This window comes from Lepisosteus platostomus, chromosome 7 (genome assembly GCF_059453375.1).
Source record: "Lepisosteus platostomus isolate fLepPlt1 chromosome 7, fLepPlt1.hap1, whole genome shotgun sequence".
Taxonomy (NCBI): Eukaryota; Metazoa; Chordata; class Actinopteri; order Semionotiformes; family Lepisosteidae; genus Lepisosteus; species Lepisosteus platostomus.
Window position 1 is genome coordinate 19,612,937 of NC_142617.1, and position 21,432 is coordinate 19,634,368.

Sequence of the window (21,432 nt, forward strand, 5' to 3'; positions counted from 1 at the left end):
ACTGCTTGAGGTGGCAATAGAGATTCTTTCATTTGCTTTTACTCCGTCAAATAAAAACCCAAAGTAGAAGTGGCAGTTTTCTCATTTTGCTCCCTGAACATATCTCTCACCAGCAAAATATGACATTAAAAAATAAAATATGTTGAAGGCTATCCCAAAATTGTTTCTAATTAAAAGTACAAGAAATCAAGAAAAAGTATAAAATCACTAAAAGATTTTAGGATCTGGCATTAGGTCCTGTATACAGTACTCACATGTTCCTAGCAGTGTTAAAAATAAAAAACTAGTCACTAATTAGAATCACTAATGCAACATCATAAAACTTTGGATTCCAAAACTTAAGACAGCATCAAACATTGGAGACATAGAAATTAGCTGTATTGGCCCCTCAGTCAATTACTGTAGTACCAAAAAATGCAAAGCTACTACTCTGAAGGATTTTTTAAAGGTAACTGAAGTTACAACTGAATTTTTACTGTGGTTGCAGATTTAACAGCTGCCATCCCCACCCACCCCCCAGTACATTACAAAAGCAAGCTTTGTAGACAAACCTGTTAAGGAAGAAGATGCGAAAGGATTCTTATGCAAAGGTACAGAAGGCAAGCTACAACAGAGCTACTGCGGACAGGAATGACACTGAACACCCCAGCAGGCAGAATCATTAGCACAATGGTTACACAAAAGAGAGGAACACCTTTGCGCCTGAAGGCTTTTGTGAATTCCACAGTCTGCGCAAACAATAGAGCCTTCTCCTTTTCTCCTTCTCTGGGCCCGTCGTGCCATTTTAATGTCCAGCGGTGGACATTGAATAATGCGCATAGACATCCTAGAATTAACCCTTAAAAAACTATTTCTTCATTACAATGCACGTTCTCTGATAGCTACAATACTTGCAGATCCACCATCCTTTTCATAATCAACAACCCCAAGACATACATGTGTTTACCCTAAAGGGATTCCTCAATTTCTTAGGCCCACTAAACCATGTTTTCCAAACAACTGAGTTATCTATGCAAGCATTTTAACATTACAATAACTTTTTAAAATCTGATACCACATCCAAACTATAAAAAATAAAACATAATATCTCCGATGGACAGAACTGCTTTAAAAGTACTGGGATATATAACAATAAAAAAAAATCACAAAAAAATTAAATTAATTTGAGAGTTCCTTAAATGTATTTAAATGGCAGCTGACTCTCATTGCCAAATAAATTCCATGCACTGTTGATTTTTAATGCAGTTAGCCAACCATCATTGAAAGTTACTTTAATGATTAGGCAATGATAATCCCATAAACTGTTGTGCCTGTTATTAATATTGTAAAAATCACAATAATAAACCATTCCAAACAAGAGAAAACACGGAGTCCAGATTTCATTAGTTTAATTGCACAGAAATACACAAAATAGATCTGCATTTAGGCAGCTATAAATAGGAAAAAAGATAGTTATTTGTCTAAGGATAAAAGAATGATGAATTGACCACAGAATATTTTGAATCTTACTCACAGTTTTTTTTTTGTAACTAAAAAATGACAATACTTATATGTATTTAAGTTTTTTCACAGGGAAGCTTTTACTACTAATCCTGCATGGGACAATATAAAAAAAAACTTTTACCACATATCACTTTCTTTCTTCATGTGACTTTTATCATCATTTTTTTCATGTGCATGTACTTATTAGTCTAGCAAATATTTAACATATATAATTATCATAATTATATGAGTCTACAAACCTCTATTGTTGTAATTATTCACCTTTTCTAATATTTATTTTTACTACTATTCAGAAATTGAAACATGCTTTTAAGTGTGCTTGCACTGCTTATTCTGATTGTTTATAATAAAAAGACAGAAACAAGCCTAACTGACATCTCTTTGAGGGATCCTGCAAAGGGTAATATTAGTTACCGCAATCATTATTATTGCCAGCATCTGAATTATGTGAAGAGGCCGGATGCAAGTATTAATCACACAGGATACATAATTAATACTTCATTGCATTCATTTAGCGCTCTTCATCATAAATTTCCCTACGGGATTAATAAAGTATTATTTATCTGTCTAAAGGGTCCCAAAACACTTCACACACCACTGAAGTAGCACACACCTGGGTAACGTGTAGCTGCCATTCTAGAACACAGCAGATAAAGTGGAAAAGTGAGGAAAACCCCATTAACTGTACAACAGTGGAAATTCAGGGAGGCCAATCTAGGCATGAATCTAGCCAGGACTTTAGGGCTGGTTTCCCTTACTCTTATGAACAGAGCCATGGGGACTTTCATAGCCAGTCTGGAGCTGGTTTATCACATTCAAAGAAAAAAAAAACCTCTTACAACACAGTATCCCCAGCCACCATATTTGAGCACTGGTTTAGGAAAATGTACTACAGAGAGAAAAGTGCCACCTACTGTTCCACCAAGACCATTTACAGCAGCAGGTTTGTTTTCGAGGAGCAGGGGTTTCAATCTTGATCCAAGAGGGCAAATACATCTGCTAATGTTAATTGCAGCTGAGTAATTTCTTTTCTTAAATCCTTAATTGAGCCAACAAGTTGCTAAGGTTAAAAGCTTTGCAAGTTTGTTTTCTACTAGGTTGGACATTTCTAGCTACTTAAATGCAATAGTTCAAAGGCACCTCCTAAACATTAAGGAACTGAAAACAATGAGCTCAAATGTAACCTATTATTATGTCAATTAATAGGGAACCCCTACCTTAGCCACCATGTAAGTACTACTCAGCACAGCCTTACTGAGCTTCATAGAGCTGACCAGATCAGGCTACAAGGTGCTATAGCTGCTATCATTCTCTTGGAAAAAATAAGATTTCAATTTAATTGATCCATCTAAGAAAGGTTTTTGATTCTATAAAAAGATTTTAAATTTATCAACACACAACATAAAATAATCTGTCTAGCTGTTATGAAGCAGTAAGCAGCACAGCCTTCATAATAGCTCGCACTAAGCAGAAATCTATTTTGTGATACATAAGATTATATGATAAGAACACTTTATTAGCCATATACAATTTCTTGCATTAGGAATTCATGTTTTCGCATACCCCAGCTTGCTCTCCATGAGACACAGACAGGGAGAGAAGCTTGGGGTCAGAGCGCAGGGTCAGCCATTGTACAGCACCCCTGGAGCAGTTGGAGTTAAGGGCCTTGCTCAGGGGCCCAACGGAGTAGGATTCCTCTGCTGGCTGTAGGATTTGAACCGGCAACCTTCCAGCCATAGGCGCAGATCCTTAGCCACAGTGCCACCGCTGCGCCCCTAAGCTTACAGCACCTGCTATTCCCAGGCGGTCTCCCATCCAAGTACTAACCGACCCTGCTTAGCTTCCGAGATTAGACGAGATCAGGCGTGCTCAAGGTGGTGCGGCCGTAAGCATTCTCTACATGCTACAAAAAAAAGAATGATACTTGATACAAATAAACACTGAGTTTACTCATCATTCAACTATTTTGTGGGGTTCAGTTGTCTGTTTTGTGGGTTTCTTTTTTCTCTTTCAGAACCATAAACACTATAATCTACAAATATAATCCTTATTATCAGGAAAGGAGCACATCAGGAAGGACAGCTGAACAGAAGGCATATTGTGGCCCTCATCTTTAACCTACCTAGTCACACAATGTACGGTACCAGGAGAGACAAATTGGCTTCACATTACAGATCTTGGCTTAGTTCCCTTCAAAACTGCTTTATCAGCCTTTGTGCTCTCATTTATGGAGAGGAAAAAGAGCTTACAGATCATAAGGTTCTTTACTTTAGAAGAGTCCACGCAGAACATTTCCACAAAGTTACTAGGTTTATTTATTGTATTTTACTGTGTTTCACTATTACATCCTTGTAAACTGGATACAAAGACAGCTGCTCACCTACTAGTACAATGCAATGTAAAATAATTCTATGTACAATTACTACATCCTGAGCATTTTTCTTTACAAAATGTTTTCAAATATATGGTTATTCTGCATCTCCAGATAACCCTTCTGCTTGAATTCATCTCAATTTTGCAGAGCAGACATTGTGCACAAGGAATTGTAGTTTGCCAAAGAAAAAGCCTATTTAAATCTTGTAATGCATTTAAGTGATGGCTACATGGTTATTCAACAAACACTGCTTACAACCATCTGTTTTATTATATTATACAAATATTTTGTATTTACAGCTTGTGCCCTATAAACAGAAAGAATGGTGTATTTTGAAGCCAATTTTAGCTGAATGATTATGCACACTGCACTCCATCACAGATACTTCTGGAGTATCAGATACATCTAGAGTAAGATAAGACTGGAATAGTGAAATAATTTCCCAGGACTCGGAACAGCATTCAAATTCCACAAGGTAAGAAACGTACAGCTTGCTCCCAGCATTGTGTGTTTGTGCTTCTCAGGTATGTCTTAGTTGGGGCATTTGAAGATGCCCATGCTTGTGAATAATATCCAGTCTTCAGCCACATTCACTACACAAACACACAAAGCATCCTGCTCTAGCTTGTGTTTACAAGTCGATTTCACTTACTTTAGAGGTCAACAACTTTAGAGCACAATGGGAGAACCACAAGTAAAGCCTTAAGGCCCATAGTAGAGCTATGAGAGTGAGAGATACACTTGAAATCTTGAAAAAGTAATATAGTCTCTAGTGGCAGAGCTCTATCATTCCTAACTTCAACCTACAAGCTTTACCGAGTTCACATTAAACAAATGAATTGTTTGCCTCTTATCTGTCTATCATATTCCACACTGTTCAGCTGAGAAGGCCAGGAAGCCTTCATCGGCATTTGGTATTCACATCCTTACAGTTTTGAATTCCCATTTATCCCCACCCCTTTATTGTCCCTCCACTCCTGGCGACACAGGAGCTTTAGAAACACCTGTGGGGAGCTTAGACAATAGATTAGAAAGCCTGCCAACTTGGAACCAACTGAACCCAAGCACCAGCAGGAAGAAACACATGGGGTCCTTTGTTTTACAAACCACATGTCAGTCAAAATGAGGCAGTGCTGCGAGGCATAGTCTGGCCTCCTCACTTTGCCTGCTCTGAGCCTGGCGGGTCTCAGGCCAGCTCACCTAACCGCTTCAGGGCCAAGTCACTGCCAGCAAGAGGCAGAGCCTCAAAGGAGCCATTATGTTCTGTTGCTGATCCTTTACTATGAACCAGGGCCTTTATTGCAAAAGGTGCTTCCACGGCCCTCTGTTCAATGCATTTTATTTCTTCTAACATGTAATACTAAACCATGCAAATGAGAAATTAAGATCTGTGGAAATTAAACAGGGATGATGGTTTTGAAAATGCAATATAATTGCAATTGGGATTTCTGTACATGGAATACATTCTTCTCATGTGAAAATGTATTTTTCAAAAATGTGAAGAAACAGTGCAGCATCCCTTTGTGGGAATTTATTAAGGTCAACTCCTTGGAACAGACCAAAGTTGCTTGTAGCAATTTAGTGCCACATAAGCAACTGCTAAATATTCATGTCTTGAAGATAAATTGCCCTTTGAGGTGGATAAACAAAATCAGAGGGAAAAAAATGGAAGAATGTTATATGTGGTACAAAGTCACAAAAATCTCTCAGGATTCCACAGCACCCAGCAAAGTCTTTTTAAAATGTAAACCCAAATACTCAAGTCAACTCGATTCTATAAATCAGTTACTAATGGAAATCTGCCGAGATTCTTTTTCTTGTTTACAGCATTTGAGCACACCTTCAAGACAGAAACATCTGTATGTTTCAATACTTTCAGTCACTGCATTCTATTGTATCACATGGACATTTATCAATGGATCACAGGTATTTCCCTTTATTGGTTTAGCTCCTATTTAACTAACATGAGCCAAATCTTGGCCGTTTTGCTTTTTAGTATTAACACATTGTTGCTTTTGTCAGATTTTTCACTACGACAGACTTGGATTTCACTGCTATACTCATGATAGATATACTTGCAGACCAAATTGGATACTACTGCTGCAGTTTCTGCACCTCACTAGTACCTGTCTTATATTATGAATATATAGTATATTGAATGTGTTTTATCATGATAAATGAATTACTTTTGACCTTGTGTTGGCTTTTTGTTAGATACATCACAAGGATGTCTTTCTTCCAGCTACACCTTGCTACCTACCTGAAGAGGAAAGATTGATGCACGTCTTACTTACTGGGATATCTCTAAGGTACTAAACAGGGTCCAGTAAGTCCAGAATTCTGCAGCTTGTGTGATAATCAGATGTACTCTGAAATCGGCACACAGCCCCTAACCTTTGTAAGAAGGTTAGAAAGCCGTCTGAAACCTGTACCAAATGCTGTAACAATTCCCCTCACTGTATTTCTTGGAAATGATACACACAAAGCACACTATTTGTGATCCTACTTCCTGAGTGCAGAAAACAGTTAAAAATCCTTTGGTTCAATTACTGGTTAAGAGTTTGTTTGGTAAAAACTCTTAAAACTAGAAGACACCAGGATACTCCAGCCCAGGGGTAAGAAAACACAGCTCTACGGTAAGGAGAAATGTAGGGGTAATGTATTTATATAATTACTTATTTAAACATAGCTAAGACTCTTAGAAAAAAGAACTATTCCATGGTTTCCCTCAGCTGTTATCTGTAAAGTACAAAAACCCAATGTTACAAATCAATAACAAAGCCTTTTGAAGAGTCTGAGGCAACTGTGAAATTTGTAGAGCTTTACAACTTCCGTGTTCTTTTCTAGTTAAAATAAAAAGTGTAAATCTAAATTGCCAGGTGATGTTTGGTATGCTGTGTACCATTACTTACCTTATCTCTTTGCTAACTTTGTAAATACCAGTTTTGAGATGTAACCTGGAATTAATCACGTATAATTAAGGGTCTAAGAGTCGACTAAAACTCAAAGAGCTTTAATCCACAACATTAACAGTTCAGTATCTGCCTGAGACATCAGCTCCGCAAACAAAGTTTTTAATTTTCCCAGGACAGAAGTACAGTACTCTAGGCCCATTACCATTGTAGTAAAGTCATATCTTAAAAGTTAGAATCCACTTTAACAACAAATAATATAAATGTCAAAAAACGGCAGAAAAAACTGCGGGGGCAGTGCATTAATACAACTCTGTAAAGTTTTTTTTTTTAGATGTTCTTTCCAGTCCTACAACAGAAAGAAAAGGAAGATTACAATGTGTTAACTGAAATGGAAAATTTCCTATCACATCATTTAAATAACCGTTTATGCATAATTCTGGGTCACAACGTCCCAAAGCTTAGCCCGGGATACATTGGTTACATGGCGAGAAACACTCTGGATGGGACACCAGTCCATTGCAGGGCACACACAGATAGACACACACTTACAACAGCGCTAATTTTCGCAGAACCCAATTATCCTACCAACAGGTCTTTGGACTGAGAGGAAACTGGAGCTCCTGGAACAAACCCATGTGAATATGGGAGGGACATACAAACTCATACAAAATATAGCAGCAAATTACATTTGCTACTATATTGTATAAACCTTGGTTCACACCCAGGAAAAAATATATGTAATTTACAGCAGGTTAGAGATGGTTCAGCACAATCCTGACTGCATTGTTCACAGTGTACCGAAAGAAATAAGGCATGTTTTTATAATGGAGCAGCCAAAGTAGGTGTCTGAAATCTCTTCATTACTTTGCAGAACAGGTAACTGGTATTATACAGTATATTCTGTGTTTTTAAAAAAGAGCTTTTAAAAAAGATGCAAGCCCTAAAATCCCAGAAAAGGGAATCAAAGGCACCAATGTGTATACAGATACTTCAAACTAGAGAAATACAATTTCTACATTAATGGGAGCATGGGGAACAGTTACATTCTGACAATTACAGGACCCACCAAGTGTTTATTAATACTACTGATGTCCACCTGGGGAGCACACTGGGTGCTATATACTGTATGCCAAACCCGTTTCCTCATTCTGACTAAATCTGCACTGACTTGTATTAGACCACATATGGCATTTTAGACAACAGAGTAAAAAATATTTAAAAACCTATTAAACTGGTTACGGTGCTATGCGATTGGATCAGTTTCCAACATAGACTAAAATGCGAGTGAAATTTTTATGCCAAAATTAAATACTGAATTATATTATTCATACATTTAGGAAGAGGTGTACTCCTTTGTTATGTTTCACTGCTGTCACATAGCCTACAAACCTGAAGCATATACAGTTCCTAAAAATATAAAGCATATACAGTAGATTAAGTGGGGGACTCTGAAACCAAAATCTACACATCAGCAGCTACAAACTGGCTGCACGTCAGAACTCATGTTCTTTAAAAAAAGGGCAACAAGACATGAGATTCTATACGCTTGCAGAATAGAAGCAGTTTAGCCCAAGGGTAACAAAATTCTAAAGCCTACAGGGGTTCCAGAAAACCAGAATCAGTGGCATCAGCACTTCAAAATGTGGACATCAATGAAAATCAGCTGGAAGGAACACTCTCAGATCTTCAGAAAGTCATTCTCCATACTAGCCTTGATCTATAGCAGCTTCCTTACTCCCCCATTTTCATTCATATTAAACACATGGCACAAGCACAACATGAAATGAAAATATCCCCTTTTTGACAGCTGCTTTGGAATGGATGAAAATACCAAGCTCGATTGAGCTGTGATTTTGTCATCATACAGCAGGTCAAGCAAAGAGGAGAAAAAGCACACCAAGAAGTGAGCATCGGTGTCTGCTCTTTTTCTCACAGTTTCTGGCAAATAAACTAACTCAGCCGCACCTCCCTGGGTATAGGAAAGGGCATTTTAAAGTGCTTGTTTCTCAGTACAAGTATCCAGATTATAATTCTCTTTTTCACATCATTAGAATCCTAATCAAATTTGTATTATTTTGACATAGTAAAGGAAATTATTTGAACCGGTCAAAAAAAGGGGAATAAAATCCAAAACCTGAACAGAATCCTGTACAAAACAATTTATTAAATATCCCACTCTGAAAAAATCAGGTGTGTACATAAGATAACAAAGGTTACAAACAAGAGAAGGCCATTTGGCCTTTCTGGGCCATAATACCACATTTGTATTCTGCCTTGGTTGACTTGATATCGATATACTGTATGATCTCAATCAAAAGCCCTGCTTGAGGACTTTTTTATAAAGTCCCCAGCGTTTACGTTTCCTACAATAGTACTCCCCACGTCTCCACACTATACACCCCTTAAAGAAAGGTGCCTGCACCTTAATGTGAAAAAAAACATTTCTTTTTAAAAAAAAAAATATCAATACTGGTAGACAGCCCCAGAAAAATACTTTCATTGCATTACTGATTGCAGAATACAAATGTAAATCGTTGCGTATGGTCAAAAATAGAGTCTATGTTCTTAAAATATCTCAAAAACTGCTCCTTCTGCTTTCTGTGATCAAAACACCCATCTACAGAGCTACAGAAACAAGAGTTCAATATTTTTAGTTCTTTGAATTACATTTTTACGTGTTAATAAAGACTTGTTCCTTGTTAAGAAACTGTTTTTCTAAGACTAAATATTTAACAGCATTTTTTGCACTATTTATCCATTAAGCTGAATCTGCAATGTAATCCTAAAAAATATTCTGTGCTTCTAATGCTTTGTTTAGTTTTAGGATCATAATAGCTCTGCTGCATCTGTCATCTTCCATTGGTTACTGGATCTTCCATTAACAGCTCTCAGTCCACTCTCAGAGCTTTGCATGTACATTTCCTGGATATTGTAATAAGCAGGCTTTAGAACAATCAGCTCACAGGCTGTACTATGAATACCAATACTATCGAATGCAGGCTCCTACAGGCTCTTGTTTTTAACGAAACAGGTGTTAAGCTAGACATTGTTAATGTATAAATTATTTGGTTGCTGAACATTCTTGCAGTTTTAGAGACTGATGTTAGATTACAAGAATTACCCTTTGCCTAAAGTGGTTTATAATATCAAATTTTAATATTACCCAAAAAACAATATTTATGTTAATATTACTGATACAGTAATTTGCTTATTTTTGTTTTTCAATTTTGAACAATAGCACATTCAGTCCCCTCCAGATTTCCTACAAAAAGTCCACAAAAATGAAGTCAAGGAGGTTAACAGAAGCATACATCAATAAAGATTTGGGCTGTAGCAGCAGTGAAGCACACTGGCACAGTGGTTAGCATTACTGCCTCGTGGTGCTGGGGCCCTCGGTTCAATTAAGGACCTGGGGTGCTTTCTGTGTGGAGTTTGCATGTTCTCTCCATGTCTGCATGTGTTTCCTCCAGGTATTCTGATTTCTTCACACAGTCCAAAGACATACTTGGAGGTTAATTGGCTTCTGGGGAAATGGGTCCTTGTGTGACTGTGTGTTTGTGTCTGTCTGGCCTGTGATGTAATGGCCTCCAGTCCAGGGCTTCAGCTCCCCAAGACCCTGAATTGGCAGAAGTGGTTAGAAAATGGATGAAAGGAGAAACAGCCGCACTCCAATTTCTCCACTCCTACCATTACACCTCCCAGCAGCATGGATTTGAGCAGTACAGAAAGATACCTTCTGACAAGGTAGGGCGTGGTTTCGCTCACTGTTTTTAGGCTCAGCGTTTTGTTCTGGTGCACAAAACAAGCAGGTACAGAAGAAAATCCAATGCTTACTTATCTATTTTTTAGCTAGGCATAAAGAAACCTGGATTTTGCGGGAGACTATGACATGATTACCTGGTTGAAACTTGCTACACGTTTGATGGAAACCAACACTTTTGGAAGAACAAAATGGCACTGTAAAGAAAGTGACACAAATGGCCTTTAAACATTTTCTCAGGCAACAGGAACAAGCTTGGCAAAAAACACAGTCCAAAAGAATTAAAAATAGACACCCAATGTAAGGAAGTTTCTCACCAACGGAAGACAGCAGATCACAACCAAATGCCACTTAGCTTCTTAAACTGTCTTGGGCTGTTGTATAAAAACCTTCTTTAGAATTTTTTTAGTGATGAATGGTAAATATAAACAGAATATTAAATTCTGTACCCTTCACAGAAAACTAAGAACAAGAAAATATAATTGACTCGATAAGGAAGGAGCACTTTACCTTACGGTTTAATCAAAATATTCATTTGCAGTTTTAGGGATATAGTCATGTGGCTTTATACTTTAGTTGATAAGAATTATTCAACAGCAATATTTCAGAAACAAAATCTTCATGCCGACTGTTGGTGCTTAGGAAAAGCAGGACTTTAAAATCTTCTGGGAGATAATGGCTTTAGTTACTGAGCTCAGAAACCTGAATACACATTTCTTTGAAACACAATGTGTTACAAAGCACAACTGTGTAAAGAATGGAGTCTCTCTCATCCCTTCTCACCACAATTAACACAGAGTTTGCTCACATGACCAAGGACATCATGTGCTGGTGACAGCTCCACATTGTGCCCTTGAAAATGTCCCAGTGAGGTCATTTTAAAACACCTTCATTGCAGCATTCTGCAATTATCCATCTAAAACAGCTATACAAGCTTAAAATATATGTCCATTCTGTCAATGGAAAATAAGCCTAATTCACCATTTTAAAAATTAAAATGTAAAAAATTGTCTCTTTTGCAAATGCGTTTAAACTTTTTTCCACAGCAACTAATCCTTGCTTCTCTAAATTTAGTTTCTTCCTGATTTGAAAATATTTGAAAATTTGCAAAACAATATTTTAACAGGTAATTTTTACCACAGAAATGCTATTCGTGGAATTCTAGAAGGTAATCTATTAAGTATGTCTACATCTTCTGACACAAAAGAATATATAAGAATATTTAATTTAGAAAAGATTAAGGAATATGTAAAGAACATTTAACTTGAAATAAGTTTGAAAAAAGTAAAAAATGCTTTTATTATTTCCTTTTATAATTAATGTTCTGGAATATGTAACTTTTCAAACATTCATATGCACCAAAGCATCACACAGAAATTTTCAACTGTCTAATTTTTTTAGAAGCCACATCACTACACAAAGAGTTGCCAGTGTATGGAACTCATTAGCCATTCCGTTGTTGAAAATCCACTGAAATCCATGGAAGAAACATGTGTATGAAACCCCACAGACCAAAATATAATGTCAAGGCTTAATGTAATGACATCTGAATAAACAAATACACCTTTATCAAAAATACAGTTATCAGACATCTAATAACCTGCACACAATGAACTGCAATGTCCCTTATAATACCAGTGAAAATGTATTAGAACTCACAAAAGCAAATTGTAAATAGGTTCCCAGTTGTTAACCACCCTCTCACTAAAAATGCCAAGGTGAGAGGGATTTACATGTGCATTTTTGTTTCACACTGAGTATTGAGAGCAGATAGAGATGGCTGAACTCATATATTTGATTCATCAGCTTCATCAGGACAGATATTAGTTTAAAAGCATCAAAGAGAGCAGAATCTAGTATGCCCCACCTTATGTGTTGGCCTTTAAACACAAAAGCACACGTGTAAAAACAGATTTTTTTAAACTCCATCCATAGTACATATGCTAATTTGTCACTTGTTTTGTTCTTGGGAGCAAACAAGTCTATGAAATTCATCCATCCATCCTTTTCCCTAATTGCCTTAGCCAAATCAGATTTGTGGAGGAGCCAGAGCCTAGCCCGTCAAGCAACGGTTATAAGACAGGGCACACCCTGAATGGGATGCCAGTCGTCCATCACAGGGCACACACAGACACAAACACACACCAGGGCCAATTTTTCCAGAAGCCAATTCAGCTACCAGTATGTGTTTGGACAGTGGGAGGAAACCAGAGCACCCAGAGGAAACCCACATGAACATGGGGAGAACATACAAACTCCACACAGATAGCACCCCAGGTCCAGAACTGAACCCCAACGCTGCAAGGCAGTAATGGTAACCATTGCAAAAACATTTTAAAATAAAATGCCATCCCTCTTTTATTCTGTTGTATTCTTTTACACAGTTTTATTCTGTGGTGTAACATGCCTGATTAAGACAGGAAATAGCTTTGAACACATCTGTCTGAATAAAACAAAATATCTTAGAATTAATTTTGGAAGAAACCAGTTTTGGGAAAACAAGACATATTTGCAAACAAAGGTAGAGATTTGGAAAGTATATTTTTGCATATCTGCAAATATTAGGCTTTGCTTCGCTCTCACACATATTTTCATCTGCAATAGCTGCTAAAGTGCTGCTACTCACTGGACACCACGTTGTGTCAGTCCAAAGAGTAGCAACAGTTCATTAAAAGCAAACTGTATGGCCAAAAAGTATCGACTGTGATCAGTGTCAAAATAAATGTAAATTCAAAAATACACTCAACGTGAAAAACTGTCACATCAAATTTCATGTCCTTTTTTAAAATGTGTGATATACGTTCTTTCTCCAGTTCCAATAAAAAAAAACGTTCTAATAGTAGATCTGTGGAACTAACTCACCAATACTATCAACAGAAGACAACCACAACTGGCCATCCTTTGCCAGCTGTGTGCAGGTGGAACATCCCACAGCAGTCTGTCCAAAGGCTTATCTGGTCTATGCACCAACTCTGCCAGGACTTTTTTAATGCTCAAAGAGATCATACTTGAGACTAACTTTGGAACGTCAAATGTCATGCTGAAGACAAATCATTGCCCTTTGACCGTAGAGGCATATTCTTTGTGACATTTTATAGCCATGCATAAAAAATTGATTACATCCAGCCAAGTGTATCTTTTGTACATAAGAATGGTAAAAAAAAAATCCTCAGCACACTGTACTTGTTTTCATTTGCAGGTGATGCGCATCATTTTTCAATGTGATACAGAAAGCAAGACGCGTTTTGCACAAGCAGTTCTTAATGTAGAGCTGTGTGAACAATTATTCGACTATTCAGATTTTTTCTAGGAAGCGGGGAGGAGATACTAACTGATGCAAGGATCGGTGAACACTGTCCAGCTGCACTAATTTAATCCAATAAAAAATGAAAGAGAACCACAATTAAGGTTCTCCATGCTTAGTCTCCAGTCTGAGATTTCTGGACTTTTTCTGTAATTACTTTATGCAATTACGCAATAGACTTTCAAAATGCTCTGAAATCTAACATGGAGAAGTACAGTATCCAGTACACCATGTGATTTTCCCTATACTGTACCTTAAAATAAAATGCAAAAAGCTTTTGCAAGACATGAACCATGCAAATGGCATCTGACATGCCAGAACTACACAAGTCTGCCCCTGGCATTCTGTTTTTTTACTCCCCCTCCCCAATATGGAGATTGCTGCTTTCCAGGTCAAGTGACAATGACATAATCGGACTATGGCTGTGCTGTAGAATTCTTCTTGTCCTTTCATATTAGTATATTAGTCTTGTATTACATTCCTACGCAGTTTAAAATTCACAGTCTCCCCTAGATACCTCAAATTTTACCAAACCCCCTTGCTAAAACAGCTTTTAACTTTAGCTTTAAATAGAGAGGCAAGAAGTAAACCATAAACCTAGAGGGAATATATACTGTGAAGCAGGTTGCTGACTTGTCCCAAGGGGTAACTACAGTATAAACCACCTTGAACAGACATCCCCAGGAGGAGAAGGTGGTTACCACACACAGTGCAATTTGGCATTATCAGCTGTACAGTGCTTTGGAAAATACAACCCCCAGCATGACACTCATAATATCCAGAATACCAGATCTACAGAGAGGACTGCTCCAGAGCTGGGTCGTCACCACTAGTTAAATCACAGGATAACAAGAAAGGTCATTTGTGCCACTCTGCTGCTCTGATGCTCTGGGTCCTGATCCTAGTGGAGTTCTCTGTACAAGCACGTCAAACAGTTTTCTGTAAGTTCCAACCAAACCCACCCACTATATAATTTTGGTACAACAACCGATTATACACAAAGCTTGCACTCCAGCACTGGAGATCAAGGTCCAGATCCGACACTAACCTCAAGGGAAAGATAATTTGATAGCCTTCCAATTCATTATTGTGCATCTCTGAAAGACATGGCCAGAATCCACCTTCTAACATGATCTCACCAGATTTCAGAAGCTAAGTAAGTACCTGGATGGCAGACAGCTAAGGAAAACCAGGTTGCTGCTGTAAGGGGTGTTGGTGGATCAGTAGGTGATGCTCCTCCCCCTGAACCAGAATTTGCAAACTGCATTACCTTGAATCCTGTGCTATGGTGATACAGTAGATGATGCTGTCCTTCTGTTGAGTCATTATGTCGAGATCCTGACTGCTTGGTCAGCAGAGATCCCATGACTTCTCTACATCCCAAGAAAATGGGTTTTAAACCTGGGTTAATTCTACACTGAGGCTTGCTACGTCTGGCCTCAATACATTTCCCACTTAATTTTCAAACTGTCACTTCTCTCTGACCCATCCTACCAATAAAGCATTTTGCAATGTTTTGCGACAAGTTGTTTCTATACATCTTTACTTTCTCCAGACTTCGCATGACCTTCTCTGCTCCTCCTTGGTGTCCACAAGCCAACTTTAATGTGATCACCTAACCAGTTACAGAGGAGTTCTGTATGAAGTTGCCCCCAATGTGCGTGCTGCAAAACAACTGCAGATACAAAGGTTGGCACGACAATATCATGAAAAATGTGCAACACACTGCAGCACAAGAAAATCTGGTTCTACAGATGTTGGACTGTGGGAAATGAGATGCCATTATCACAGACAGTGAGCACTGAATACCATGCACCTGTGTACTAGGTCATTCCACATATGCAAGCCATCACAGCCTCTGGTGTGTACTGTCATTTTCTATATCCATCGTGTTCAACATGATCCTACTTTTTTCACTCCAAAGTCAGCCCTGTTAAGGATAACAGTGCATATAACTATAGGCTAGTTCTTGTTTACTATTATAGACGGCTGCATTACACTTTCACATATTACAGATTTTGATAATTTAATACAGTAGTTCTAATTTATACTACATTAGCCATTATATCTTCTGCAACTACATAGCAAGGTTCTTATGCCGAATGCTTGCAACATGATGCTATTGCACGCATTTTCCAAACTTTTTCTTTTTCCCAAAACATTAATTTTTAATAAGAGTCAAAAACCATAAGGACATTAAAACACACTGGCTTTCTAAACTGGCCACAGTGTGGTTTTAGTACATTTTCTATATATGAAGTTGAAATGTGAATGGGATTTCTACTCCCTGTGTATTTCCCATTCCAGATTTGTTATTCAGTGTACAAAAGGTCCCTATCATCATGCATAAGATTATCATTGAACTGCCTGTGCAAGACCGATAGAATTTTATTTTGTGGGGCTAGTTTAAAAAAAATGAGGGATGGAGAGTCACAAACAGATGTTATAGCCTGTTTCCCTAGTGCCCATCAAGTACAGCAAAAAAAATTATAAAAAATTCATTCAAATGGAAGAGCAGGGAAAATAACTTTTACAAATGGGGAATGCATCAGTTCAACAAAATGGAAGCCACCATACCTCTCCTTTTATACCTGTCATTTAAAAATTTATAATTGCCCGCAAAATGTACAACGCTGAGTAAAAAAAGTCTGTGTGATGGCAATGCTGTAATTTAAAAATAGAAACCATGAAAAATGAAATAATTCATTCCTTTCCAAATCATATCAGTGAAGTCAACCAGCAGCTTCTTTCGTATTGAGGTAGAGAATACGAAATTCGTAGGTAGAGAAAGGAGAATGCAGAATGGAAGTGAAGCTCATCAAGGATAATCTACTTAAGAGCTGAAAGCATTAGTGTGTGCGAAACGCAAAATGAAAATTCTTCTGATAATCAATGGATTACAGCTTTAGGTAAACAGAAGAAAAAAAGCAATGTCAAATTCAATACTTAATGACCATCTTAAGATGGTACCTGGCAAACTTAAGAACATAAGAAGTTACGATTTAGAGGAAGCCGTTTGGCCAATCTAGCTCAGTAGGAATGAGCAGCTTATTGACCTAAGGATCTTGAACAAAGCCAGGGTATCAGCTCAACAACATGGCTGGGCAGCTTGTTTCATACTCCTGTTCTCAGCTTTAAACACATTTCCAGCTTGTGCGGGGGAAAAAAAAACATCCCTTGGAATGAATCCAAAGAGAGTACTGTACTCACTCTTGGCGGCAAATTTCTGTCACATCTTTGTAAATATTTAAGCATCATGAACAAGAAAATGCTTTCAGGTTTATTTTTATCCATTTAACCCTTTGACCCAAACATGGATTTTCTTTCTCACCTGTATTATACATACTTTGAATGCTGTAATACTGCTGCATAGATGCAGTGCAGAGTCTTCCAGGGTTAATGTGGGCTTATAAATCACACAATACAAAATGAATCTATTTATGCAGTAATTAGAACATTTATTGTATTTATTCACAATATATCCCAACCACCCTGTATTGGAAGCAGCAGTTAGAAAACGAACGGAAGGCTATTTCGGTTCAATGCCAAATTGGGACACCTGTCTGTTTGGAGGCTGCAAGATCTTCCTGCGTTTGCATGGGTTGCTTCTAAAAAACACCCTGATCAAGTTTGATTAGCTAATCTAAACCTGTCCCTGTGGACCGGCGATGGACTGGTGTCATGTCCAGGAGGAGAGTGAGCCAGAAGTCACATGCTCTCAGTCCCACACACCTCACCCACTAGATTTCAGGGATGTCTATAACTAGCCACATACAGGTTAAACTGCCTCCCACAATGGACAGATGCTAAGTACACATCGGTAAAATATTTTTGCTCAATTAGATTCTGTAAGTACTAGAATTACCTGTGGGACAGCTTTATTATTTCTAAATACAATTATATAAAGCAAAAGCCAGCAATCTGGTTTACTGAAACTTTAGTCATACACTTACCTTTTACATTACTTCTGAATACTACCAGCTGCAAACATACCTTGCACAATGGACAGTTACTAATTTTGAATAACTTTTTTGTGGCCACTATTTTACATGAACATATGAGTTTTTTTGTTTCAAGAACTGAAGTGCCAGTAGTCCACAGGGATAACTCAGGGAGTTCTGTCTAAACTCTGTTCTGCATTTGATAGCTAAAGGGTTAGGAACAAACAAGTAATCTCTCTCTTTTTCCAGTGCTATTATTACTAATTTTGCTGAATTTACTCCTGCGCAAAATGAATCATTTAGTGTATTAGCTTGTTTTTTTTCTGATCAAGCACTGACAGAGCTCTTCCACTCATGCTAAAACTAAAGGATTATGTGAGTGAAAATCAGCAACATCTACAAAGGAGCGCTCTCTTTGCCAAAGAAGCAAACGTGTTCAAGCCAAACTGCATCTAATGCTCTTCTTTTTCTCCCTGGACAACAGCTTTATGTGCAGTTTTTTCTTGACAGCAAGGGAAGAAAAAACAACTTACCTCAACAAGAACATTACTCAAACTCTTTACATAAGACGCTCATGGGAATGACTAAACAATTCCCCAGATTGTGGGGGAATACTGAACAAATGAATAATTTACGCTAGACATTATAAAAGAATGTTTAAAACACGCATTTGCCAAGTGAGAATTAATTTTGTGGTGGAGAATAAGAAAATCACAGACACAAAGCTCAAGTTAGTTGTGATAATAACTGTACTGTATTTGCAGTTACATCCCAAATGCATCATTCATGTCTTGCATGTGCATAAATATCCTGCTTTTTAAACTGGAATAAAAATCACCAACAGATAAACATTGACAGTCAGATTTGTTTCCTTACATCCAGCAGCTACACATTCTAGGCAAGCCAAAACATGTTACATAGATAGACTCAGACCAATTTTCACCCGAGTGGAAGAACTCCCACATAGGTGTTATCAACTTACTGCCCGCTTGGATACACACAACAAATCCTGGGGCTTTTCTCACTAGAAACTCAAAGTTGAGGCCTTCAAACATTCACTTGTTCATGTTAAAAAGACTGTTTCCTAAAACCTACAGTTTTATATCTGGCAACTGTAACAGAAATATTTAAAAAGTCACATCCAGCACCACAAACCTGTTCTCCAGGACACCTTCCTCCCATTTCTGCATAAGACTGAAAATTTAGCTGCTTTCTGCAATGTTATCTGGCTCTCGTCCCTCATCCCTCCCTGCTTTAAGAACTATTTTGCATTGACAGAGCCAATTTGAATAAAGGATTTAAATAACAGACATTCAAATCCTTAACTTTTTCAGTCCAGCTCTCTCTCTGCAATATCCTTTTCTGCAGTCATAAATCAGATATCACAGCTATCTCTTGATTAAAAGAGAAGTGTGTATTTATAACCAGAATATAACAAATGCATAATATCCTTGTCCTTTCATTAAAGATGTACAGATAAAGCAATACAATGATTTTCTTTACAAACCAGAATGGACTCTTTAAAGTTGTTGCCTTGTTTACTAAGCTACAAAAACATGGGGAAACCTTTGAAGGAGATGCTATCAACTGAACACAGAACCTCAGAAGCAACTTTCAACATACATTACTTGTTCTCAGTGGGTTAAGAAACTAAATAGAATTGTTATACATTCTCAATCCCCTTAATCCACAACTAAGTGGCACGGTCTCACAAAGGCCTTGCCTTCAATATCTCAGGCCAAGTGAATTTTGTTCAATTAGAGATCGGCTGTCTGCTTTTAAAATGTAATACTATACTTAAGCACATTAACAAAAGCAATACAACTGACCACACAGCAGTACAGTCCTCTTTGTATAACCCTTGTGCCTATTGGTACAATAATAAATAAACACTCTAAGCAGTTTATGTTCAAGTCAAATGTAAAAAGATATTAGGGTTCTAGTTCAGCTGACATTATCTAGATTTGACTTCCACAGGTGAGAAATAAAGATCCCTATTCCTCTAGGAAACTAAAATCAAATTTATGAAAATGACAAAAATCATTTCCTGGGATCTCTAAGCACACGATAGAGTTTTGGCAGCTAGTGTGTGCCTTTTATTGCACTACTGGAATATAGATTATGATGTATGTATTCCTGAGTTCATTGTACTTGTCATTGTCACTGTACATTTGGCACCATGTAACTCTTTCAGATACCTGTGAAATTGTGACTATTTTAATGTAACTTGCTTTAAATAAGGGATTCAGGTAAACAGATGAAAGAAGGCCGAGACTATGAAATAAATTCAGAATGTATTGGCAGTTTACAAGCTTATTTTAAATACACAGGAAATATGCTGGGAGTGATAAGCATTACCACCTTGTAGCCTGATCTTATCAGATCTCGGAAGTTAAGAAAGGTTGGGCCAGGTCAGATGGGAGGCCTTTAAGGAGAAGCAGTTATTGCCATTGAGGTGTTAGTGAAACCTGTCCCTGTAAGTGAGAATTTCCAAATCAATTCATCAGTATGGTGACTGGGGACACTGCTCTGTAGGAGGTTCTGTCCTTTGGAGGATAAACCAAGGTTCTGACGGCTTTGGCATTAAAGATGAAGAGTGCCATGGGATAAGAGCTGAGTTGTTAATTACAGTGTCCTAGTTTAATCCCACTTTAGGTTTGCACAATTTGGCTTCCAAAAATTTCTCTCTTAATTCAGTAATTTCTCTCTCCTCCACTTGCTCTGCAGTGTAGTGGGGCTGCTGGTGATGAAAAGCTGCTATGCATCACTCATGTGGGTGCACCACTTCACTGCCGGGTGAAGTAGGTCCAGTCCTAAACGCATGCAATCAACTATTACTCTATCCAGCAATCTGCACTTAGACGGCAGTAAGTCACGCAAGCAGTGACCAACATCCCTACAGGCAGGCTTTCACCCTGTCACCTCTGGAGATGAAAAATGAAAACATGAATATCTTCTGGCTATGAAACAGCAGCTGCCTTGCTTGTCTGGCCAAAGTGGAGAGTCTCTTCAGATAAGCAGTGAAAATGAAGGATAACAGAATGTCTCTAGGTCTCGCCTGCAACCACACAGGATATGGCAGAGAGCATGTTAAAGAAACGCTACCACCTGAATCTCATGGCTTTGGTTTCCTGTCTCCATGTCTTCTGCTATCATTTATTTAAATTAAATATGTGCCTGACTTGAGGCAATTTTCAGCTGCTACTAAATTAAGCACACAAGATTAATTATGTGAGCCAGGTACACCCCAGGCAGAGACTCCAGTATCTAAAGCCACATTAAGACTACAGAAAAAGGACAAAGCATTTCAAGCAGTGTAACAGTTCAGAAACCCTACAATTTCCAAAGGTAAAAGACTGTTATTAACATAACTCGTGTCTACATTTTAGACAATTCTGACAAAAAGCGACAAACCTACAGGTAAACAGATGAACGTAGTATTACAGCATACTACCAAATTTGCTTTTCTGAAATCATACTTTTTTGTTTACAAGTCCATGAGAGCTGTCCCCCTAGATTCCGTTTTTCTGCTATTTCAAACTCATTATAGCCTATAATAAACTACTCCACTGTTTGTAAGGGTGAAAAGTACAACTGGCAACCCACTGAAGCTAAGCAGGTGTGAGCCTGGTCAG

At 37.8% G+C, this 21,432-nt stretch overlaps 1 protein-coding gene across 3 annotated transcripts in view; it reads right to left on the reverse strand.

Moving 5' to 3' along the window:
* The window catches only part of tiam1a (TIAM Rac1 associated GEF 1a), a 123,607-nt gene that overhangs the window by 85,034 nt on the left and 17,141 nt on the right, over window positions 1-21,432 (reverse strand). Inside the window, exon 1 of one of the 3 annotated variants that reach the window (XM_088639604.1) lies at window positions 18,953-18,997. The exons of the other annotated variants lie outside the window; for them this stretch is intronic. The gene's annotated coding sequence lies outside the window, so the exon portion shown is untranslated. Of the gene's footprint in view, window positions 1-18,952; window positions 18,998-21,432 lie in introns of those variants that run through there. 3 annotated transcript variants of the gene reach the window in all.